Below are 26,675 nucleotides of genomic sequence, written 5' to 3'. Positions count from 1 at the left end.
TTTTCTGAAAACCCATACAAATCTTCACCTTAGCCTCCACAAGATAATGATCAGACATCCCTCCAGTTGCACCTCTCAGCATATTAACATCCAAAAGTCTCTCTTTCGCGCGCCTGTCAATTAACACGTAATCCAATAATGCTCTCTGGCCATCTCTCCTACTTACATACGTATACTTATGTATATCTCGCTTTTTAAACCAGGTATTCCCAATCATCAGTCCTTTTACAGCACATAAATCTACAAGCTCTTCACCATTTCCATTTACCACACTGAACACCCCATGTATACCAATTATTCCCTCAACTGCCACATTACTCACCTTTGCATTCAAATCAACAATCACTATAACCCGGTCTCGTGCATCAAAACCACTAACACACTCATTCAGCTGCTCCCAAAACACTTGCCTCTCGTGATCTTTCTTCTCATGTCCAGGTGCATATGCACCAATAATCACCCATCTCTCTCCATCAACTTTCAGTTTTACCCATATTAATCGAGAATTTACTTTCTTACATTCTATCACATACTCCCACAACTCCTCTTTCAGGATTACTGCTACTCCTTCCCTTGCTCTTGTCCTCTCACTAACCCCTGACTTTACTCCCAGGACATTCCCAAACCACTCTTCCCCTTTACCCTTGAGCTTCGTTTCACTCAGAGCCAAAACATCCAGGTTCCTTTCCTCAAACATACTACCTATCTCTCCTTTTTTCACATTTTGGTTACATCCACACACATTTAGACACCCCAATCTGAGCCTTCGAGGAGGATGAGCACTCCCCGCGTGACTCCTTCTTCTGTTTCCCATTTTAGAAAGTTAAGAAATACAACGATATATATATATATATATATATATATATATATATATATATATATATATATATATATATATATATATATATATATATATATATATATATATATATATATATATATATATATATATATATATATATATATATATATATATATATATATATATATATATATATATATATATATAAATATATACATATATATATATATATATATATATATATATATATATATATATATATATATATATATATATATATATATATATATATACATATATATATATATATATATATATATATATATATATATATATATATATATATATATATATATATATATATATATATATATATATATATATATATATATATATATATATATATATATATATATATATATATATATATATATATATATATATATATATATATATATATATATATATATATATATATATATATATATGTATATATATATATATATATAAATATATATATATATATATATATATATATATATATATATATATATATATATATATATATATATATATACCTAATTAATGCAAGGATCTTATAGCAAAATAATGTTATGAAGTTATCAAGATTTTGAATAGGGAGGTCCTAGATTATATAGGCTTAATAATAAAGTTCTACTATTAGCTATCCACATACCTCTTTAAAGAGATCAATTATTAAATATCAAGAGAAACTGAATTCTCTAGATCTTTTAACTGAAAGTTTATCATACTTTGTTAGTTAACTAGATATTTTATAATCCCTTTTACAAAGCACATAACTGTGTAACTTAAGCCTCTAAGATGTAGGTAAAGAACTTAGGAGTTGACCTTTACAGAAAAGGCAGAAGAGTTTGTGTTGGTACTATGGCATGTTTACAAATTCTCAAACTGATCCACTCGTCCTTTTGTGTTGCCTTTGCGAATTTCCCCCAGTGTCTTGTATTTGTCTCGTCCCTGCCGTACATTTTCCTTGTGGATCTTATCCATTGTCGTCTCCTTCTCAGTGTCCCGCGTAGATTCCTGGTCATGTTTCAATGCCTGAAGCTGATTTTGTAATCGCTCATTTCGTTCAGCTAGGGTCCTCCTTTCCTCAATGGGATCCTCCATTGGCTCATCACTAGTGTAAAGTTCCTTAAAGATGTCACCATTTGGAATATCATCATTCTCCTCTGTACCCTCCTGTTCAGCAACATGATGATGCTGAGGTGTTGTTGTTGCAGCAATCAAAGCAGCAGTGGCTTCTTCTTGCTTACGACGTACCTTCTCAACTTCCATCTGGAGCTTCCTAGTTTCTTCATCCTTATCATTAACCTCTTTCTGGACTCGGTGAACTTCTTGTTTAGCTCTTATCTCGTCCTCAAGTTAAATCTTTTCCTCAGCTTCCATTTCCTTGGCTTGCTCCAGGCTCACCATCATATCATATATATATATATATATATATATTATATTTTATTTATTTTATTATACTTTGTCGCTGTCTCCCGCGTTTGCGAGGTAGCGCAAGGAAACAGACGAAAGAAATGCCCCCCCCATACACATGTATATACATACGTAAACACACGCAAATATACATACCTACACAGCTTTCCATGGTTTACCCCAGACGCTTCACATGCCTTGATTCAATCCACTGACAGCACGTCAACCCCGGTATACCACATCGCTCCAATTCACTCTATTCCTTGCCCTCCTTTCACCCTCCTGCATGTTCAGGCCCCGATCACACAAAATCTTTTTCACTCCATCTTTCCACCTCCAATTTGGTCTCCCTCTTCTCCTCGTTCCCTCCACCTCCGACACATATATCCTCTTGGTCAATCTTTCCTCACTCATTCTCTCCATGTGACCAAACCATTTCAAAACACCCTCTTCTGCTCTCTCAACCACGCTCTTTTTATTTCCACACATCTCTCTTACCCTTACGTTACTCACTCGATCAAACCACCTCACACCACACATTGTCCTCAAACATCTCATTTCCAGCACATCCATCCTCCTGCGCACAACTCTATCCATAGCCCACGCCTCGCAACCATACAACATTGTTGGAACCACTATTCCTTCAAACATACCCATTTTTGCTTTCCGAGATAATGTTCTCGACTTCCACACATTCTTCAAGGCCCCCAGAATTTTCGCCCCCTCCCCCACCCTATGATCCACTTCCGCTTCCATGGTTCCATCCGCTGCCAGATCCACTCCCAGATATCTAAAACACTTCACTTCCTCCAGTTTTTCTCCATTCAAACTCACCTCCCAATTGACTTGACCCTCAACCCTACTGTACCTAATAACCTTGCTCTTATTCACATTTACTCTTAACTTTCTTCTTCCACACACTTTACCAAACTCAGTCACCAGCTTCTGCAGTTTCTCACATGAATCAGCCACCAGCGCTGTATCATCAGCGAACAACAACTGACTCACTTCCCAAGCTCTCTCATCCCCAACAGATTTCATACTTGCCCCTCTTTCCAAAACTCTTGCATTTACCTCTCTAACAACCCCATCCATAAACAAATTAAACAACCATGGAGACATCACACACCCCTGCCGCACCCCTGAAGTCTGTTGGGGATGAGAGAGCTTGGGAAGTGAGTCAGTTGTTGTTCGCTGATGATACAGCGCTGGTGGCTGATTCATGTGAGAAACTGCAGAAGCTGGTGACTGAGTTTGGTAAAGTGTGTGGAAGAAGAAAGTTAAGAGTAAATGTGAATAAGAGCAAGGTTATTAGGTACAGTAGGGTTGAGGGTCAAGTCAATTGGGAGGTGAGTTTGAATGGAGAAAAACTGGAGGAAGTGAAGTGTTTTAGATATCTGGGAGTGGATCTGTCAGCGGATGGAACCATGGAAGCGGAAGTGGATCATAGGGTGGGGGAGGGGGCGAAAATTTTGGGAGCCTTGAAAAATGTGTGGAAGTCGAGAACATTATCTCGGAAAGCAAAAATGGGTATGTTTGAAGGAATAGTGGTTCCAACAATGTTGTATGGTTGCGAGGCGTGGGCTATGGATAGAGATGTGCGCAGGAGGATGGATGTGCTGGAAATGAGATGTTTGAGGACAATGTGTGGTGTGAGGTGGTTTGATCGAGTAAGTAACGTAAGGGTAAGAGAGATGTGTGGAAATAAAAAGAGCGTGGTTGAGAGAGCAGAAGAGGGTGTTTTGAAATGGTTTGGGCACATGGAGAGAATGAGTGAGGAAAGATTGACCAAGAGGATATATGTGTCGGAGGTGGAGGGAACGAGGAGAAGAGGGAGACCAAATTGGAGGTGGAAAGATGGAGTGAAAAAGATTTTGTGTGATCGGGGCCTGAACATGCAGGAGGGTGAAAGGAGGGCAAGGAATAGAGTGAATTGGAGCGATGTGGTATACAGGGTTTGACGTGCTGTCAGTGGATTGAATCAAGGCATGTGAAGCGTCTGGGGTAAACCATGGAAAGCTGTGTAGGTATGTATATTTGCGTGTGTGGACGTGTGTATGTACATGTGTATGGGGGGGGGGGGTTGGGCCATTTCTTTCGTCTGTTTCCTTGCGCTACCTCGCAAACGCGGGAGACAGCGACAAAGTATGAAAAAAAAAAAAAAAAAAAAAAAAAAAAAAATATATATTTCCAATGTGGCGAGGTGGCGATGGGAATGAATAAAGGCAGACAGTGTGAATTGTGTGCATGGGTATATATGTATGTGTCTGTGTGTGTATATATATGTGTACATTGAGATGTATAGGTATGTATATTTGCGCGTGTGGACGTGTATGTATATACATGTGTATGGGGGTGGGTTGGGCCATTTCTTTCGTCTGTTTCCTTGCGCTATCTCGCAAACGCGGGAGACAGCGACAAAGCAAAATGAATATAATAAATAAATAAATGAATAAATATAAATATATATATATATATATATATATATATATATATATATATATATATATATATATATATATATATATATATATATATATATATATATATATATATATGCGTTGAAATGTATAGATATGTATACGTGCGTGAGTGGACATGTATTTATAAACATGTGTATGTATGAAGAAGGTCAGGGCTGGGCTGGCCGCTCCCGTCTGGCTTCCCCTTAAGTAAAGGCCCCTGACGACTGCTTGGCCGTGATTCCTTTAGTCACCACGTGCCCAGCAGGTAATGTGGGTTTTCCTTGTCTGAACCCTATAGCCAATACGTTTACTGCCTTCACACTTAGTGATGCGGCGCTACACTAAATTGTACTGTGTTGGACTATGTCGTTTCAGGTCCGAGTGTAACTATGTATTGTAACTTGTCTTATAGAAGTGTCCACCGATAAAGTGAATTTTTCGTCATGTTTTTATAGCCTGAATTGTTGTAAAGGAAACAGATCTCCCAGTTTGAAATCTTACCTGGACTGTTAAGTGTTAACGTAATATTTGTGCCCGAGTAATGTGCCTCTTTTATCTTGCATTTTCTATTTCTTGTAATATAAGTAGTTTTAATCCTGGTGTTCAATTTCATCCCTTAACTTTAAGATAGCGTTATCCTGTGCTGCGTAACGAGAAGTTGGCGACTCTTCTTTCGTTAATCACGCTGTTGACAAGTGAAGCTGACGTTGAACGTTTCTGTTGATCTGCGTCCTATCCCAGCTTATAACAGCTTATGAGTTAAGGCTTGTTGCGGATGGGTTAGGAGTTGCGTACGACCGAAATGCTCATAAAGTATTGTTGGACACTTTGTTGAGAAATCAGTTAAGTCGGCGAGCAGCTCGTAGGTACTGTGCCTGATGTTGAAAATCCTGTTCACAATACCGTCCCAACATCAAGGTCAACCGAAGCTTTAATCCCTCCCCAACTCTATAATGATGTTAACGTTAATCCTGAATGTTTGAGGCTTCAACCAGAGATTGCTAAGATCAATGCAGAGGTGCGAATGGAAGAAGCGAGGAGCGAAAAGGCTAAGCTATAGATACAGCGGCAATGGACTGAACAGATTAGATTAACTTTAAAACAAAAGACATCACGACAGGGCGTGTCACAGCCAGTACCAGTGTTTGATTTTTACGAGACACGCGAGAGAACTCATGGCATGCGAAGTGAGAGGTGGGCAGATGGGAAAGTGTAGAGAGTGATTGGATAACAAAGTAAGGTTGCTAGTTAAAGAAAAAAATAGAAGCGCATGGGCAGTACTTATAGGGAAGGAGTGTATGTGATTTCGAGATGTACAAGAGAAGCGGCAGAAAGTTAAGTCTAGGGTTCAAAGGAAGAAAAAGAGATCAAATGAGAGCTAGGATGAGAGAATATCACCAGACTCAGGGAGAAAATCATTTTTTGGAAAGAGGTTAATAGTGTATGCAAAACAAGTGAACAATTGGGAACATTTATGAAATATATACGTATATATGTCTCAACATACTGACACTTTCTTACCACAAACATTGTGTCGAAAAATCCTGAGTCCGCTATGAGAAAAACGAAAACTTCATCAATTGAAATATATTATAGATTATCATGATCATTTCTTTGAAAATTTAGGAGATAAATATGGAATAGGTTTGTTAGTTGCATTATATCAATAACCACAGAAATCATTGAAGTAATGTTTGAAATGGTTGAAGTTGGTTTCTCTCTTTTGTCTTCATACTTGCTGTAGTGGGGAAAGATTGGTTATCGATATATGTGAAGACGACAGTGATATTTCTCACTAGCTCTTTGTTTTGTAATCCAAATTGTCTTCATCTGCAACCCGAGAGAATATAAGCAGAATCTTGAGTAAGATTTTTACAATGTCAGATAGGTTATAACACACACACACACACACACACACACAACACACACACACACACACACACACACACACACACACACACACACACACACACACACACACACACACACACATAGAAGACTCAGAGAGGCAAAGCCTTATCTGGATAATGTCATGATTATTTTTGAAAGTTCTTGTACCACGTAGCTGTCCTTCGCTTCACACCAGTGGCACTCGTCCTACCAGAGGTACTCGTCCCACCAGAGGTACTCGTCCCACAAGTGATACTCGTCCCACCAGAGGTACTCGTCCCACCAGAGGTACTCGTCCCACCAGTGGTATTCGTCCCACAGGTCGAGAAACACTAGTGTAGGCACCAGGTCTCGTAGGTTGGGGTTAGATTTGGTTAGGTTGGGTATCAATTAGATTAGGGCTGATGTATATCAAATTTTGATCTGCATTTTCCTCAGTTTTTACTCAGGCCTCAGGGGGTGAGGTGGGGGGGGTGGAGTCGGGGATGGGACTTCTGCAGCCTGGGGGAGTATTCAAGTGGGAGGTCAGTATGAGTCTGCCTTATACTGGTGAAGTATGTTCATATTTATAATATGTATGTGGATGACCTCAATATAATCTCTGAAAATCAAGCTTGTATGGTATACTGTTTGAAAATGCACTTGCTAAGCTTACTTGATTATATTTTCTTCTGTTTGATTAAGACTAACAACACAACTGGTCATATGGAATGGTTATATGCACGTCATAAAAGGATCTCTTCATCTTATGAAGACGATTATTCTCATCCCAGTTACCAACTCTTAATACGCTTATCCATCGTAAATTTAGAGTTAATGAATTTTCTTTGTTTTCAGATTGTGGGTCAAACAATGCTGGCGCTACAGATTCATATACACAGATGGACTGCTCAGGTCATCGCCTGAATACAACAATACAGACAGGTTGGAAGGCTGCCAGGAATAAATGTGCACAACTCGGACCGCTAACTGAAGATCACCAGCAATTAGTGAAGTGTGTAGATCATACCAGTGGAATATCAGGAGGAATTACCTTGCACTCTAAGGCACGGAGGGCTAGCTAGCCCATGGCGGAGTTCCATATGTCATTACTCAGTAAACAGTTAACAGAAACTTGTTCTTGGTGAGCACAAGCGTGATCTCCTGACTCTTCACATTAATTTGTGTTTGTTGGAGATCGTAAGGGATTTTTACAACCGATATCCATTGTATTTGATAACCTTCAATATTCTACTGTCCCTATACTCCAGAATGTGTTTCCGTCATACCGTGTTCTGAACAATTCCTGATTAAGTAACAATGAGTGACCCACATACTGTCATCCTGAAGAGGGAGTTCACACCAGTTCCAGATGACAAGTTGTGGCCGAAGATAGTGTTTGCAGGGGCACACGGTGGCTGCGTACTTGATCCCTCACTGCCAACATTTGCTATGTATAAAACAGATGATTGAAAATGCTTCATTGAACAAGCTAAAGCAGCTATCATTGTTCTAAACAGAGAAAACAAAAATGCCTCGTTTGTGTCCGTGAACTCGATTATGACGATGAATCATTGCAGGAACTGAGTTCAATATCAAGATGTTATTGGCTACAACTGCTCAGTAGGAATCTATCTATAATTCCGAAGCATTTTGTTCGAGCTTCGAACAGCAACAAAAACAACAACAACAGCAAGTTTGTGAACGTATGCCAGATTCTGATGTCAAAATGTCGTTTATGATAAACTTACAGATTATAAGACTGACACCTGGAAAACTGGTAAAGATTTACTTCATAGGCGGCACTCGAAGTAAACAGTTCTCTCTGACATCAGTGAGGTAGTCAGTGATGCAGGCCTGCAGCAACAGCAGCAACAGCAGCAGCGAATCGGAGAGGCACTTCAGTGCATTAAACAGAAGCAATATCTTACGACCACAGTGTGGCAGCACTAGAATTGACCTGGAACACTTCAAGAACTGAAGAATATAATTCAGGGTACACTGCAAATCTTATTTTTGTTTCACTTCAAAGTTCATCTTTTCCCGGACCACTTCACGGATATCTAAATATCATTTAGTCTACCACAGAAATAATTATTTTTGTTCTCTGGACAATTCTGTTTTCACTGCATTTGTATCAGAAAAGCATTATGAAATAGAGATTTTAATCAGTGATCAGCTAAGTTTTTAGAAACTATATTAAATTTATTCAGGTCAGATACTGGCAAAACGCGTCACAGGTCAATAGGATCACTTATCAGATGTCTAACGGGTCACCTGGGTCACGGGTCAAAGTTGGTGACCCCATTCCAACTCTAGGATGTGTCTTGTGATGTCTTTGTACAGTGTGGTAGTAGAGTGACTGGGTTTACAATCGTACCGTGTAGCAGAGAGTGGGACAGTCTAGTTGATTATGTCGTACTGTGTAGTAGAGAGTGAGACTGTCTGGTTGATTATGTCGCACTGTGTAGTAGAAAGTGGGACTGTCTGGTTGATTATGTCGTGCTGTGTAGTAGAGAGTGGGACTGTCTGGTTGATTATGTCGTGCTGTGTAGTAGAGAGTGAATCAGTTTGGTTAATTATGTCGTACTGTGTAGTAGAGAGTGGGGCAGTCTGGTTCATTATATTGTACATTAGTTCTTCCAGTAGTCTGGGTAGTAAGACAGCATTGATATGAGGAGGTGTAAGGGGGAGGAGCTGGGTAGTCTAGTGGGTTTCAGGATGGGTACTGAGTTGGAAAACTTCCATGTGTCTGGGGTTTTATAGTGTAACTTGAATGGCTGAATATGTCTAAAAAAGCTTGGATTAAAAGTGGACCAGTGTTTTATGTGGAAGTTTGAAATGTTGTCATGGCCTTTTGCAGAGGAGTTATTTATAGTCTTACCTGCGTTTCCTAAGTGTCAGTGGAAGTGAAGGGAGGGTCAGCAGTAATACCGGGATGGAGATTTTATAGGTTTTTCATGACTTTCTTTCTCAGGGACGTGGTTGGTTTGTGGCTGATATTGTAGTGGTGCGTCATGAGTAGGTCTGTGTGTTCTCTGGGAGAAGGGATGTTGCTGGTGTGAGTTAGAAGGCTGGGGTAGTGTGGAGGCTGAGGTGGTGTGGAGGCTGGGGTAGTGTGGAGGCCGGGATGGTGTGGAGGCTGGGATGTCGTGGAGGCTGGGGTGGTGTGGAGGCCGAGGTGGTGTAGAAGGGATGGATTTTCTTTATTGTGCGCCAGAGCTGGTTGTTGTGGGTCTTGAAGATAATAGTGGGAAGGGAGGAGCGACAGTTTTCTGCTTGCTTTTCAGTAAGTTGGTTAATGATGGTGCTGTTTATGATCCTTGTTGAAGGTAGATGTTTTCGTCTGAGTATGTTTCTTTGTGTTATGAGATTAACCACTTGTGGAGAGAGGTCTGGATTATACTGCTTTTATGTCCTCGTGGTATGTGATTCTTGCAGGACTGATTTGGTGGTGCTGATGAAGTGCGAGATACGTGAATAGGAAATTATCTTCGATGAAGATTTGGAGCTGCTTGGATTCTATGTATTGTACCGATGTTAGTCAATCTGCTCTCCTGTATTGGCTGTGTGGGTTGGATGGGCCAGGTAGAGTGTTATCAGAACTTATGAGTGGTCAGAGGACAGGTCATGTAGTATGCTCCAGTGTTCCTTGTGTACAGCACTGATGTGCACAAGTGAACGTTTGGTGAGGATGGTTGCTGGAGATGGTGGGTTTGGAGTCTGGTTGGTTGGTTGCATATGTTGAGCCATGCAAGATGGTGGGCGTTGAACCATGCAGGATGGTGGGCGTTGAGCCATGCATGATGGTGGGCGTTGAGCTATGCAGGATGGTGGGCGATGAGCTGTATATTTTGGTGGGCGTTAAGCCATGCAGGATGGTGAGCGTTGAGCCATGCAGGATAGTGGGTGTTGAGCCATGCAGGATGATAGGCGTTGAGCCATGCAGGATGGTGGGCGTTTAACCATGCAGGATGGTTGGCGTTGAACCATGCATGGTGGTGGGCGTTGAGCCATGCAGAATGGTGGGCATAGAGCCAAGCAGGGTGGTGGACATTGAGCTATGCGGGATGGTGGGCGTTGAACCATGCAAGATGGTCGGCGTGGAGCCAAGCAGGGTGGTGGACGTTGAGCTATGCGGGATGGTAGGCGTTGAACCATGCAAGATGGTGGGTGTAGAGCCATGCAGGGTGGTGGACGTTGAGCTATGCGGGATGGTGGGCGTTGAACCATGCAAGATGGTGGGTGTAGAGCCATGCAGGGTGGTGGACGTTGAGCTATGCGGGATGGTGGGCGTTGATCCATGCAGGATGGTGGGCGTTAAGCCATGCAGTATGGTGGGCGTTGATCCATGCAGGATGGTGGGCGTTGAACCATGCAGGATGGTGGGCGTAAAGCCATGCAAGATGGTGGGTGTTGAGCCATGCCGGATGGTGGGCGTTGAAATCTTCACATAGATGGGTGTTGAGTGTGTTGGTCAGGTTCTGTATTCGAGGAGTGTCTCTGGAAGGGTATGTGATAGGGGAAAGTATGTTGTTCTTAATAATACAAAGGAATTCAAATGCAACTGCTCATTTGATCTTAACGAGGCTGTTTGTGATGGTGGAAGAGAACAGAAACTCATGGATTAGTGTTGTATGAGAAGAGGGACACAAATTCATCAAAATAAAAAATGTATAAACTTGTCATACAGCCAAGAAGGCGTAAATATTCAGTCGTGGATCTGAGGCGAAATATTTATCACGTCGATGCTTAAACGTATCTATGATACTGCTTTTAACTGTTAAAATTGGTAAATCATTCCATGTGTTGAAAATTTGCTTTGAAGAAAAATAATTGCCATGTTATATCAGCATTGGATATGGGAGGCCACAACTGGGATTGAAAAATCCATATAGGTATTTGAATAACTTGGAGAAAGAGGATTACCCATCGTCATGATATATCGTTGTTTTGTAGATTTTGTCATTAGCACGAAATACATTACATGTTGTACATAACACAAAAAGCGATGTAAAAACATTATGGCTTACTGTCAAACGTTTGTATTTCATCCCTAAGGAAACATTACATATCTCGTACAGGAACGTTGGTAAACTATATGTTAAAACTGAAACTTAATCATTGTCAAGGATCTCTTATTCTCTTAGTCTATGATGGTGGATGTGCGGTTTAGATATATTCCCAGCTGGTGGTCACAACATCCTGACTAACTATGTTGAAAGACTGTATGAGGAAGACCCCATTGAACTAATGATATATGGTAGAGATTGTGTTTGTTCAATATCGTATAGTACATATATGTCAGTGTTAAATCTATCTGAAAAGATTGTTTGGTAGCACCTAGTGTGTCCTGCAACAGTAATTTGATCTGGGAATTGGATCTTTTGTTTGCATTCACCGTTGGGTCTTTAAGAATCTCATTATGTGTACTGACGTCTTTCAGTAAGTCATACATCTGGTTAACGTACGATTCCTTGTCTAAGATTAAAAATGCAGTAATTATTCTGCTTCAATCATCTATATATTCTCACTATGGACAACCCCAAACCATTTAAGAATAGTTGACCTGAGATTACGGTTGGTCATGCCATGTGCACAACATTCAACAATCATTATGTTATCCTGAGTAATGTTACCACGATATTTACGAAACCTTATGCAATTACGAGGGGGTTATTAGCAGTTATTTCTTTGGAAAATATGCTTCCAAATCGAGTTACTCTATCTAATATGATAGATGAAAGTCACCATTAAATCTGGATCAAATCACTTGTTTGATCCAAAAAACATTCTTGGACGGGGCATCAACTTCTTTCATTCTGCCTTGTGCTCTGCATTTTCTCTTCTGAGTAATCTATACACACGGTCGCTTAATATCAACGGTCAGCCATCAGTAACACTGTTCTCCATGGTCACAGCCGTGAGAGTAGCGAGCGGACACCCTCTCCTTATTGTATGTCTTTTCCTGAAATATAGAGCAAAAATACATCTCAAAAACACAATCCTTCATTTATTTTAGCTGATGAAGAGAACCGAATTAAGTCTCACAACATAGAATATCCCTGGCCAGGCTGGTGAGGGAACCAGATGGTGATTATGATCATACGGAGGAATCAAACCTTAATGACATGGCATCTAGCTCCACCAGCGGCCACGTTAGCCACTATGTTTTTCTGACACAATATACTGACCCATGAATACACGTCTACCATCAACGACTAAACATGGCATCCTAGATCAGTAGTATCCCTCTTCCTCCTTCATACAACAGTCAGGGTAGCGTGACCGAGCGGTCTAAGGCGCTGGATTTAGGCTCCAGTCTCTCAGGAGGCGTTGGTCCGAATCCCACCGCTGCCAAGAAATTTTGTGGTCACTATGGACTTCATATACAGGGTGAGTGAGGCCTGGGTCGGCTAGGTTGGTTTCTAGTGGGAGGAAGGACTATATCACTCGCCCCACTCGTTCCGGAGGGACATCGTTACCGGCTGGCCGAATATAGTCAGGTCTTGGAACTCACTGGATCTACGTGAGGGACACATGACCTCGTCTGGTGTGGAGATGTGACACTAGAAATGTCCGCCACCATTACATGTCTACCGTCATGGTCAAGAGTCTCATACCATGGTATTCTTATGTCAGATTGTAAGGATTCTGGCGATACACTTATCACATAAAGCTTGATCACCTTCACTATATATCGGTTATAATGAGAGGGTGAGGATAGTGAGACACTGACTTTGGCTACAGTTTGCTGCGTGGTAAGATAACAATCCCTTACACACACACACACACACACACACACACACACACACACACACACAGTGTGGGTGAGAAGAGTCCGACTGGGAAAGGAGGAATGGTGGAAGGGAGGCGTGTGCACATTGGCTGCAGAAGACATGATTTTGAAGACGACTGTGGAAAAGTGGAGTGACAGTGGGTTAATGTGAGCGAGAAGTGTGTGTCCAGGATGAGTGTGAGAAAGGAAAGTGTTAAGAAACCGTGTGTTAAACGCTGTGAGCAGAAGATGGAGTCGTGTTGGTGAGGATGAGGTCAGTGATTGTGTTCGGTGCTCACACTCAGGAGGGAGGTGCAGGGAAAAGAGAAAAACTCAGATATAAATTGTAGCTTATGTGAATTTAAGTCATCTTAATAATCAGCAGTTTTCTATCTTATTATCCTGTCGAAGATCATCGGACTTTCCCAACACCATGAGCTGCGAAGTGTACACATACCAGCTGACCGTTTCTTAAAATAAAGAAATCTATGATCAACTTTTATAAATTCTTCGATACAAAACTAGCATTTTCTCTTTAAATTATGCATATTTTCCTCGTGTAAGAAATCTATGACATCAAGTCATGGACTAAATCTAGAGAAGTATATACATAGATATTGACGTCAACTGTCCTGTTGACCTGAGGTATCTACTTGGCTGTGAGAGGCTCCCCTGCTGCTGCACACATCAGGATGATGATAATGTAAGCCACTCACTCCTTCCTGACCACACAAGATCCGTCACACTCCCGCCATTCTTCCCACTACGAGTTATCGCAGGGTAATGGGTGGCGGGCACGTGAATGTTATATTGGTCTTAAAGGCGTCGAGCTCTGCTGCCAGACATATGAGAGCTTATAATACATCTCTGCCACACGTGTCATGTTCACTGCACAATTTGCTAAACATGAAGTTTGTATTTCCTGCACCGCTGCTAAACGTTTAGCGTTTCTGTACATACTACTGTTTAATGCGCTTCATTCCTGCTACGTCGGTGCCAAACTTTCCATACACTGCCGTTTCCTCTACATTCGATAAGATCGGGATTGTACGAAAGTAAGTTATTCCCTCCTTTTCGGTCCTAAGTAATACACTGCAGTTATAGTAATGCAAACAATAACAGCCCATTGGGTCCTTTAGAGGATGTTTGTGATAACAGATCAGAAACATTATGTTTGTTGCTGAGGACTGAGCGGCAAATGTGATGAGGTGGAATTGTATCGGATCTTTTTCATCGCATAGGTGTCGTATGTTTATGGATGCAAGGCAGCGAGTTCTGAATGCACTATTTCAGTGGTTTGTAGCTTTGTTGTATTTGCTTTTGAGAGAACGGGAGACCAGGTGAGTGAGGCGTATCTTAAAGCGGAAAGGTTAGATATAGGGGATGTTAAGGGATTATTTCTCTTTGCCTAATCCGGCACCAGTTAGTGTTCTGAGGTTATTTAGATTATGTGCTGCTTTTGTGTTGATGTTATTAGTGTGGGGAGTGAACGTTATGTGTGTGTTGCATGTGATGCCTGGAATCGTTGGTGTTTTGTTCATTGGAATATATTCTCAAATCAAGATGACTGATGATGCAAGCTGGATTCTTGTTTGCCTTGGTTTAAACATTCATTGAAGACTTCTGTGGAGATGCAGACATTCTGTTCTGGGTGAGCCATTGATCCAGTCTCCTTGAATTTCATCATACTTTTTTCAATACATACAAGAAAACAAAGGCAATAGATATAGTATGCCTGAACTATCTGAAAGCATTCAACAAAATTATACTCTTTTTTCTTTTATCGCCAGGTTGATGATGATTGGCTGAATGCAACATGTCCGAATAACATCGTTGTATTCAAATAATTGCCATATAATATGAATTAAAACTTATTTTCTAACGCAAATTTCTCTTTCAGATATATGTTATGTCAATTAATAATGCCAACGAGTAAAGAGATTTTGAGGTAACGGGTTGGCAAGTCTAAATCAATAAAGAACGGTCGCCCAAGTCAATGATCTAAGCTTGTTTTCGTATGCAAGTTACTTCATTTGTAACTTTTCCCACAAGGCCTACTCCAGCAGTGTTATGTGATCGTCATCAACGAGTCAGAAGCCCACCTCGAGTGAAGTGCATGTCACAAGAGCGTAAGATATCCTGACCGATGAGCACTTCCGTCTCGTCATCCTCAATATTAACATCCACACAGAAATGTCGTCCGTGGATCACAATGTTGACTCTACGTGCTACTTTAGACGCACACTGGATCTTGCCGGAGCTGAGGAGGATGTTTATGACTTCATCGTTATCTTCTGCTTTTAATTTTAATTCCTCAGCCACGTGTGAGGGCATGTGGGTAGAAGTGCAGCCGGTGTCCAGTATTGCGGGCAAAGTGACGGATCCAATGCTGATATTTACAGACCATGACTCGGTCAGACGGGGAAGTGAGTGCGATTTTCGGACTATCAGGCTTGGGTGGATCGGTTTTTGTAAAATGGAGCAGCAATAAGAGTGGAGGATATCCATTCCAAGCAGTGGATAACCGCTAGTTGGATAATCCACAAGAATATATCCCTGTAGTCGGACGCCACCTTCACATACGATATCCAGCATCAGCCTCCCCACTGTGTCTTCGTAATGATATTCCTCAGACTTATCGATGTACCGCTCCAAGCCAAAAAGCTGTATCATTTCCAGGGGAATGATGGTACATTCTGATCCGGTGTCAATGATGAATGAGAGGCAATGGTCTCCGATCCTGGCCGGGAGCAAGAGGTCTTCACCGTGCCTTTCCAATCGAAGCTCCTGGGGCAGCCCTTTTGCCATGGTGTTCATTTCTAGTGAAGTCGGAGGTACAAGTCAATACACAGTGCAGAACAAATTCTGAGGTCTATATCAGTTGAAAGATACCAAGACTTGCACACCGAGGTTAACTCGTCAACTTTTATATCCTTGATAATAAAAATATAAAGTGAAGATGGTGCTGATGTTAAACCATATCAAACCAGATTATACCAGATCAAAGCGTACTGAACATGCACACACACATATATGTACATACATTAACGTATATGTAGAGTCTTGTATACATACATACATACATACATACATACATACATACATACATGCAAACATTCGTACATGTAAACATACATAATTCCAAACTAAAAGGGCGGTGGATGAATGGAACAGAGAAGAATATCAGTGCAATGATCATGAGGATATTGTGAATGGTGATGAAGATAGAGTGAAAATGGAGGTTTAGTGAAAATTATAGCGTAGTGAAGTTAAGGGTTGATCTCGAAAGGCTACATTCAAGACACCCCATCTTTATTTGATTACACTTTCAGTGTACCCTATTTTCTACTACACTGTCATCTTCGCTACATCCTGCTCCTCATTATACCCTCATCACTGCATCCTTATATCAATATACACTCGTTTTCGTTACGCTTTTTCTAAACTCCACCATCATCTTCACTCCCCCTTCATCTTCACTACACTTTCATCTTCACCGTACCTTCATCTTCACTACATGTTCATCTTAAGTACACCATCTTAAGTGTACCTTTATCCTCACTACACCATCATCTTCACTACATCTTCATCTACACTACACCTTCATCTTCACTACACCTTTAACTTCACTACACCATCTTCACAACAACTTTATATCTTCACTACACCTTCATCTTCACTACATCTTCACCTTTACTACACCCTCCTTTCGCTACACCTTCATCTTCACTACATTTTCATCTTCAATACGCCTTCATCGTCACTACACCCTTATCTTCACCACACCTTAATCTTCATCACACCTTCATCTTCACTACACATTTATCTTCACTACTCTTTCTTCTTCACTACTCACAGCATAACTTTCACGTAGAAAAGGCATTCTTCACTACATCCCATCTTCGCTAAACTTCATGTTCACTACGCCCTTATCTTCAATACGAGCTTTTCTTTTTTCTATCGAGGAGAAGATGCTCTCGCCAGGTTGGTGATGGTTGGCTGAATGCAACATGTCCAAATAACATCGTTATATCACAAATGATTACCAAATGATTAGAATCGAAACTTATTTACTCTCGAATTTCTCCTTTAGGTATATGTTATGTCAATTAATAATGCTAACGAGTGAGAGATCATGAAGTGATTTGTTGATAAGTCTAAATCATATGACAACAGTCGCCCAAGTCAAAGATCTAAGCTTGTTTTCTTATGGAGTTTAAATCATTTGTAACTTTTCCCATATTTTAAAGGAATTTGGGACAAATTGTACTAAACATATGAAGAAAATGTAATTATCAATTTCTTTGAAGACCAGGAAGTAATCAAAACAAGGAATAGGTGAACCTCGCTATTTGTGAAACCTTACGGTGAAACGTTACGGGGAAACGTAGTTACGGGCAGGTAAAAAGAACAGCCACTGTCGCCTGGCGGGAACACAACTCGTCACTTACTGTCAAAGATGATGTTCAATATCATTCTGAAATAAGCCAAATAATTCATTGGTTAGAAGAAAAATAAAACTATTATGATCCCTTTATCACAAAAGTTAATCTGCTCCAGATCTGGAAGCGTAATAAACAAGATTATATACATGAAATCGATCAAATATGTGGCGAATGGAAATAGTGGAAAAACCAAGAAAAATATTACAAAGAAACGTGAAGAAAATGGCCATCATCAACTTCTTTCTTTTTCTTTCATACTATTCGCCATTTCCCGCGATAGCGAGGTAGCGTTAAGAACAGAGGACTGGGTCTTTGAGGGAATATCCTCACCTGGCCCTCTTCTCTGTTCCTTCTTTTGGAAAAAAAAAAAAAAAAAAAAAACGAGAGGGGAGAATTTCCAGCCTCCCGCTCCGCTCCCATCATCAACTATAAAGGATAATAAGGAACTAAACTATTACAACAAAATGCTGCGATGAGAATCTGCTGGAAGTGTGTTTCCGCCAGGCGACGGGGGCTGTTCTTTTTACCTTTCTGTAACGCTTCCCCGTAACATTTAACAAAAAATTTCCTTAATTTTATGTTTTGATTACATTCTGGTCCACAAGAAAATTGATAATTATATATATATATATATATATATATATATATATATATATATATATATATATATATATATATATATATATATATATATATATATATATATATATATATATATATATATATACAATTTTTTTTCACACTATTCGCCATTTGAGGCGTTAGCAAGGTAGCGTTAAGAACAGAGGACTGGGCCTTTGAAGGGAATATCTTCACCTGGCCCCCTTCTCTGTTCTTCTTTTGGAAAATTAAAAAAAAAAAGAGAGAGGGGAGGATTTCCAGCTATCCACTCCATCCCCTTTTAGTCGCCTTCTACGATACGAAGGGAATACAAATATATATATATAACCCTGGGGATAGGGGAGAAAGAATACTTCCCACGTATTCCCTGCGTGTCGTAGAAGGCGACTAAAAGGGGAGGGAGCGGGGGGCTGGAAATCCTCCCCTCTCTATTTTTTTTTAATTTTTTTCCAAAAGAAGGAACAGAGAAGGGGGCCAGGTGAGGATATTCCCTCAAAGGCCCAGTCCTCTGTTCTTAACGCTACCTCGCTAATGCGGGAAATAGCGAATAGTGTGAAAGAAAAAAAAGATATATATATATATATATATATATATATATATATATATATATATATATATATATATATATATATATATATATATTATTTTATTATACTATTTATTATTTTGCTTTAGCGCTGTCTCCCGCGTTTGCGAGGTAGCGCAAGGACACACACGAAAGAAATGGCCCAACCCACCCTCATACACAATGTATATACAGACACGTCCACACACGCAAATATACATACCTATACATCTCAATGTAGAGGGAACGAGGTGAAGTGTGAGACCAAATTGGAAGTGGAAAGGAGTGAAAAAGATTTTGAGTGATCGGGGCCTGAACATGCAGGAGGGTGAAAGGCTTGCAAGGAATAGAGTGAATTGAAACGATGTGGTATACCGGGGTCGACGTGCTGTCAATGGATTCAACCAGGGCATGTGAAACGTCTGGGGTAAACCATGGAAAGTGTGTGGGGCCTGGATGTGGAAAGGAAGCTGTGGTTTCGGAGCATTATTACATGACAGCTAGAGACTGAGTGTGAACGAATGGGGCCTTTGGTGTCTTTCCTGGCGCTACCTCGCACACATGAGTGGGGAGGGGGTTGTTATTCCAGGTGTGGCGAGGTGGCGATGGGGACAAATAAAGGCAGACAGTATGAATGATGTACATGTGTATATATGTATATGTCTGTGTGTGTATATATATGTGTACATTGTGATGTATAGGTATGTATATTGTGCGTGTGTGGACGTGTATGTATATACATGTGTATGTGGGCGGGTTGGGCCATTCTCTCGTCTGTTTCCTTGCGCTACCTCGCTAACGCGGGAGACAGCGACAAAGCAAAATAAATAAATATATATATATATAAATATATATATATATATATATATATGTATATATATATATATATATATATATATATATATATATATATATATATATATATATATATATATATATATATATATATATATATATATATATATATATATATATATATATATATATATATATATATATATATATATATATATATTTATATATATATATATCCCTCTGGCTAATAGGAGGGATAGGTAGTATGTTTGAGGAAAGGAACCTGGATGTTTTGGCTCTGAGTGAAACGAAGCTCAAGGGTAAAGGGGAAGAGTGGTTTGGGAATGTCTTGGGAGTAAAGTCATGGGTTAGTGAGATGACAAGAGCACGGGAAGGAGTAGCACTACTCCTGAAACGGGAGTGGTAGGAGTATGTGATAGAATGTAAGAAAGTAAACTCTAGATTGATATAGGTAAAACTGAAAGTTGATGGAGAGAGATGGGTGATTATTGGTGCATATGCACCTGGGCATGAGAAGATCATGAGAGGCAAGTGTTTTGGGAGCAGCTGAATGAGTGTGTTAGTGGTTTTGAGGCACGAGACCGGGTTATAGTGATGGGTGATTTGAATGAAAAGGTGAGTAATGTGGCAGTTGAGGGAATAATTGGTACACATGGGGTGTTCAGTGTTGAAAATTCAAATGGTAAAGAGCTTGTAGATTTATGTGCTGAAAAAGGACTGTTGATTGGGAATACCTGGTTTAAAAAGAGAGATATACATAAGTGTGTGTATGTAAGTAGGAGAGACGGCTAGAGAGCGTTACTGGATTATGTGTTAATTGATAGGCGCGCAAAAGAGAGACTTTTGGATGTCAATGTGCTGAGAGGTGTAAGTGTAGGGATGTCTGATCATTATCTTGTGGAGGCGAAGGTGAAGATTTGTAGAGGTTTTCAGAATAAAGGGTAGAATGTTGGGGTGAAGAGAGTGGTGAGAGTAAGTGAGCTTGGGAAGGAGACTTGTGTGAGGAAGTACCAGGAGAGACTGAGTACAGAATGGAAAAAGTTGAGAACAAAGGAGGTAAGGGGAGTGGGGGAGGAATGGGATGTATTTAGGGATGCAGTGATGGCTTGCGCCAAAGATGCTTGTGGCATGAGAAGCGTGGGAGGTGGGCAGATTAGAAAGGGTAGTGAGTGGTGGGATGAAGAAGTAAGATTATTAGAGAAAGAGAAGAGAGAGGCATTTGGACGATTTTCGCAGGGGAATAATGCAAATGAGTGGGAGATGTATAAAAGAAAGAGGCAGGAGGTCAAGAGAAAGGTGCAAGACGTTAAAAAGAGGGCAAATGAGAGATGGGATGAGAGAATATCATTAAATTTTAGGGAGAATAAAAAGATGTTTTGGAAGGAGGTAAATAAAGTGCGTAATACAAGGGAACAAATGGGAACTTCAGTGAAGGGGCTAATGGGGAGGTGATAACAAGTAGTGGTGATGTGAGAAGGAGATGGAGTGAGTATTTTGAAGGTTTGTTGAATGTGTTTTATGATAGAGTGGCAGATATAGGGTGTTTTGGTGGAGGTGGTGTGCAAAGTGAGAGGGTTAGGAAAAATGATTTGGTAAACAGAGAAGAGGTAGTAAAAGCATTGCGGAAGATGAAAGCGGACAAGGCAGCAGGTTTGGATGGTATTGCAGTAGAATTTATTAAAAAAGGGGGTGACTGTATTGTTGACTGGTTGGTAAGGTTATTCAATGTATGTATGATTCATTGTGAGATGCCTGAGAATTGGCGGAATGCTTGCATAATGCCATTGTACAAAGGCAAAGGGGTTAAGAGTGAGTGCTCAAATTACAGAGGCATAAGTTTGTTGAGTATTCGTTATAAATTATGTGGGAGGGTATTGATTGAGAGGGTGAAGGCATGTACAGAGCATCAGATGTGGTTTCCGAAGTGGCAAAGAAAGGAAGTGTGTATCAGGTGTTTGCTTTGAAGAATGTATGTGAGAAATACTTAGAAAAGCAAATGGATTTGTATGTTGCATTTATGAATCTGGAGAAGGCATATGATAGAATTGTTAGAGATGCTCTCTGGGAGGTATTAAGAATATATGGTATGGGATACAAGTTGTTAGAAGCAGTGAAAAGTTTTTATTGAGGATGTAAGGCATGTGTGCGTGTAGGAAGAGAGGAAAGTGATTGGTTCTCAGTAAATGTAGGTTTGCGGCAGGGGTATGTGATGTCTCCATGGTTGTTTAATTTGTTTATTGATGGGATTGTTAGGGAGGTGAATGCAAGAGTTTTGGAAAGAGGGGCAAGTATGCAGTCTGTTGTGGATGAGAAAGCTTGGGAAGTGAGTCAGTTGTTGTTCGCTGATGATACAGCGCTCGTGGCTGATTCATATGAGAAGCTACAGAAGATGGTGACTGAGTTTAGTAAAGTGTGTGAGAGAAGAAAGTTAAGAGTAAATGTGAAAAAGAGGAAGGTTATTAGGTACAGTAGTGTTGAAGGACAAGTCAATTGGGAGGTAAGTTTGAATGAAGAAAAACTGGAAGAAGTGAAGTGTTTTAGATATCTGGGAGTGGATTTGGCAGCGGATGGAACCATGTAAGCGGATGTGACTCATAGGGTTGGGGAGGGGCCGAAAATTCTGGGAGCCTTGAAGAATGTGTGGAAGTCGAGAACATTATCTCGGAATGCAAAAATGAGTATGTTTGAAGGAATAATGGTTCCAACAATGTTGTATGGTTGCGAGGCGTTGGCTTTGGATAGAGTTGTGCGCAGGAGGGTGGATATGCTGGAAATGAGATGTTTGAGGACAATATGTGGTGTGAGGTGGTTTGATCGAGTAAGTAATAATAGGGTAAGAGAGACGTGTGGTAAGAAAAAGAGTGTGGTTGAGAGAGCAGAGGAAGTTGTTTTGAAATGGTTTGGTCACATTGAGGGAATGAGTAAGGAAAGATTGACCAGGAGGATATATGTGTCAGAGGTGGAGGGAACGAGAAGTGGGAGAACAAATTGGAGGTGGAAAGATGGAGTGAAAAAGATTTTGAGCGATCGGGGCCTGAACATGCAGGAGGGTGAAAGGCGTGCAAGGAATAGAATGAATTGGAACGATGTGGTATACCGGGGTCGACGTGCTGTCAATGGATTGAACCAGGGCATGTGAAGCGTCTGGGGTAAACCCTGGAAAGTTGTGTGGGGCGTGGATGTGGAAAGGAAGCTGTGGTTTCGGTGCATTATTACATGACAGCTAGAGACTGAGTGTGAACGAATGTGGCCTTTGTTGTCTTTCCTAGCGCTACCTCGCACACATGAGGGGGCAGGAGGTTTTTATTCCATGTGTGGCGGGGTAGCGATGGGAATGAATAAAGGCAGACAGCATGAATTATGTACATGTGTATATATGTATATGTGTGTGTGTTTATATTTATGTATACATTGAGATGTATAGGTATGTATATTTGCGTGCATGTATATACATGTGTATGTGGGTAGGTTGGGCCATTCTTTCGTCTGTTTCCTTGCGCTACCTGGCTAACGAGGGAGACAGCGACAAAGCATAACAAATAAGTAATAATATATCCCTGGGAATAGGGGAGAATGAAAGCCTTCCACCTATTCCCAGCGTGTCGCAAAAGGCGATTAAAGGGGTCGGGAGCGGGGGTCTACAAAACCCACCCCTCCTTGTATCTTATCTTTCTAAAAGGGGAAACAGAACATGGAGTCACGCGGGGAGTTCTCATCATCCTTGAAGGCTCAGACTGGGGTGTCTAGATGTATGTGGATGTAACCAAGATGAGAAAATAGGAGAGATAAGTAGATATTTGAGGAAAGGAGGCTGGATGTCTAGGCTCTGATTGAAACGAAGCTCAAGGGTAAAGGGGATGAGTGGCTTGGGAATGTTTAGCAGTAAAGTCAGGGGTCGGTGAGAGGACAAGAGCAAAGGAAGGAGTAGCACTACTCCTGAAACAGAAGTAGTTGGAATATGTGATAGAATGTAAGAAAGTAAACTCTAGATTGATATGGGTAAAACTGAAAGTGGATAGAGAGAGATGGGTGATAATTGGTGCATATGCACCTGGGCAGAAGAAAGATTATGAGAGGCAAGTGTTTTGGGAGCAGCTGAATGAGTGTGTTAGCAGTTTTAATGCGCGAGACCGAGTTGTAGTGATGGGTGATTTGAATACAAAGGTAAGCAATGTGGCAGTTGAGGGAATTTTTGGTGTAACTGGGGTGTTTTGTGTTGTAAATTGAGATAGTGAAGAGCTTGTAGAATTGTGTGCTGAAAAAGTGCTGGTGATTGGGAATGCATGGTTTTGAAACGATACACATAAGTAAACGTATGTAAGTAGGAGAGATGGCCAGAGAGCGTTATTGGATTACAGGTTATTTGATAGGCTTCTGAAAGAGATACTTTTGGATGTCAATGTGCTGAGAGGTGCAACTGGAGGGATGTCTGATCATTATATTGTGGAAGCGAAGGTGAAGATTTGTACATGTTTTTAGAAAAGATGAGAGAATGTTGGAGTAAAGAGAGTGGTGAGAGTAAGTGAGCTTAGGTAGTACCAGGAGAGACTGAGCGTAGAATGGAAAAAGGTGAGAGCAGAGGACGTAAGGGGAGTGGTTGAAGATTGGGATGTATCAGGGAAGCATTGATGGCTTGCCCAAAAGATGCTTGTGGTAACACCTGATCCACACATTGTAAGTAGCTTTATTATCCCCAGTAGATGTATTAAACCATCCTAAACCTTGAGAAAACCTTAGGGTTCTCTGGTGTTCTTTACGGTTCTCTATCCTTGTAGTACCATGTGGTGGGAGGCGACTGCATGTCCAATGTGGAGGGCAGGTTCAGGACTCAGGTTTTCTTGATAATTTGTTACATTCTGGACTGCTGAATGTAGGTTTGGCTGTGGTCAACTTATCTGTAGAGTTGAAAGCTAAGTTCTGGACTTATGAAAGGCGAGGTCAACTTATTTATAAAGTTGAAAGCTAAGTTATTTCATGTGTACTTAATGCTATGTATAAAGGTTCATTGCTACGATTCCTGGTTTTGTATTGTGAAAACCTTGACCTGTGATAACCGATCTTCCAGTTGTTTCATAGATGAACATTAAGATATGTCTTATCTTTCCGTAATAATCCAAGTTTCCTATATATAACGTTAAGCTGTGACTTGGGAAACTGGCACTAGATATGTCGACTCTCTCCACAGTATGACATATGCAGTGTAACCAGAAAGGAAAGTCTTAAAGGATGGGTAATTGATATATATGTGAGGAAGGTCACACAACGGCTAAGTAAGAAAGATAAGGAGCGGCCTGGAACATACTTTTGCACTTTACCCACGCTGGGTCAGAGGGAGCCACAAACATCTCATTTTTCTGCTTCAGGTATCATAAATTCCTGTAGCTGCCCTGAAGCTTCAATTTTCTTAGTCTTACAGAGACTTTCTTTGCTTGACCTCCATAATGACACCTGCATTAGTGTATCCCACTGTAATATACGCACATACACTGTGTTAAGATTACAGTAGCATATTACACTTTTGATGTATGGAGCATGTGTTAGGAGAACGTAGAAATCCTAATTTCCCTATGACAAACTTGCCACACTCAGTAGCAGGGTCAGGATTGATTCCCTTGATATGAAAAGTTCTTTGATGACACTGAACTCTTCGTCAACCGACGATGATAACAACCTCAACAAAGGCGACTTTACTCTTGCGATCGGCCACTCAAGGTGACGGGAGGTTATAGGTTGGTATCTTATCTGTCTCAGACTAGCCCAAGAAAACTATCATCACGTGCTAGAAAACATTTCACTACCTTTGGGTCCAACAGACACGGCGGAGAAATATGAAGAAAGAAAATAGTATTAGTTGTAATTTATTGGAAACAAAACCTCAAACTTTACTTTACTTTCTTAAGAAATAGCGCAAAAAACCATAAATGGAAGTTGTTGTTGTGAATAAAAATCTCTGATAACTGATACGAAAAGAAATAATTCAATATTAGAGGTATTCATTCTCCAGACCACCGACTCCCTAGTGACAGATGGGGCGCTACCCTACATTATCATGATCTGTAGACAATTTATCGTTTACATGTTATTTATCTCCCACACTATCACTATCCAGGGATCTACCGGACACAAACACCATAAAACACAAGAACTGAAGGTAGAGGGACCCACGTGGTCGTGCATATATGGGAACCCAGCAGAACAAGAATAACTTTGAGAAGCGTCGGGCCTGACAGACCTAAGGACAGTGTTTTAAGGCTAAAAGGTGACTGAAGGTTTTGCAGGTGAACTACTATCTGTTACTGTTGTGAGGGATAGTGCCAATTATGATTTATGTAAGGTTATGACAAGGCATAATGAACTATTTTTTGTTGATGTTTGTTGCCTCTGACATGTGTGTGCAGGAGGCTGTAGTTGGTTGAAGCTACCTGGGATGCGTTGTATGCTGTCTGTGTTTAGTGCTATAGAAGAGTGACGGGGTCTAAGATCATGTTGAGAGAGAATATTTTTGTTGTGAATTTGCTTTTCAAAAATTGGATGTTGAAGATAGTAGTGAAATAAGGCACTAAGATGAGGGGCAGTAGAGTGGCTTGGAGGGGTTTATGATTGGTCAATTTCTAGATGTTAAGGATTTTGTTGTATCGTCAGGGTATCCGCAAGTGCTTGGGTTACAGTGACCAAAGGTTTTATATTAAAGTTTGATATGTTGTCAGAATCTGTGGCAGGAGAGATTTTCATGTTTTAATCACATTTCATGTTAGTGGGAGTAAAGAGTGGATGAGCAGCTCTTTCATGTTGGATTTTGTGAAGTTTTTTCATGACTCCTGCTTCGGGATGTGGTTAGTTTGTGGCTGATTTT

General features: G+C 40.6%; 1 pseudogene; it reads right to left on the bottom strand.

Annotated features, from left to right (window-relative positions):
* Positions 1 to 1,588: 1,588 nt before the first annotated feature.
* Positions 1,589 to 2,257, bottom strand: LOC139760938 (moesin-like; annotated as a pseudogene).
* Between the last annotated feature and the right edge of the window lie 24,418 nt (positions 2,258 to 26,675).

Source organism: Panulirus ornatus, chromosome 38, assembly GCF_036320965.1.
Source record: "Panulirus ornatus isolate Po-2019 chromosome 38, ASM3632096v1, whole genome shotgun sequence".
Taxonomy (NCBI): domain Eukaryota; kingdom Metazoa; phylum Arthropoda; class Malacostraca; order Decapoda; family Palinuridae; genus Panulirus; species Panulirus ornatus.
The sequence above is the reverse complement of the archived record's forward strand: the minus strand, read 5'-3'. Positions and strand labels throughout refer to the sequence as shown.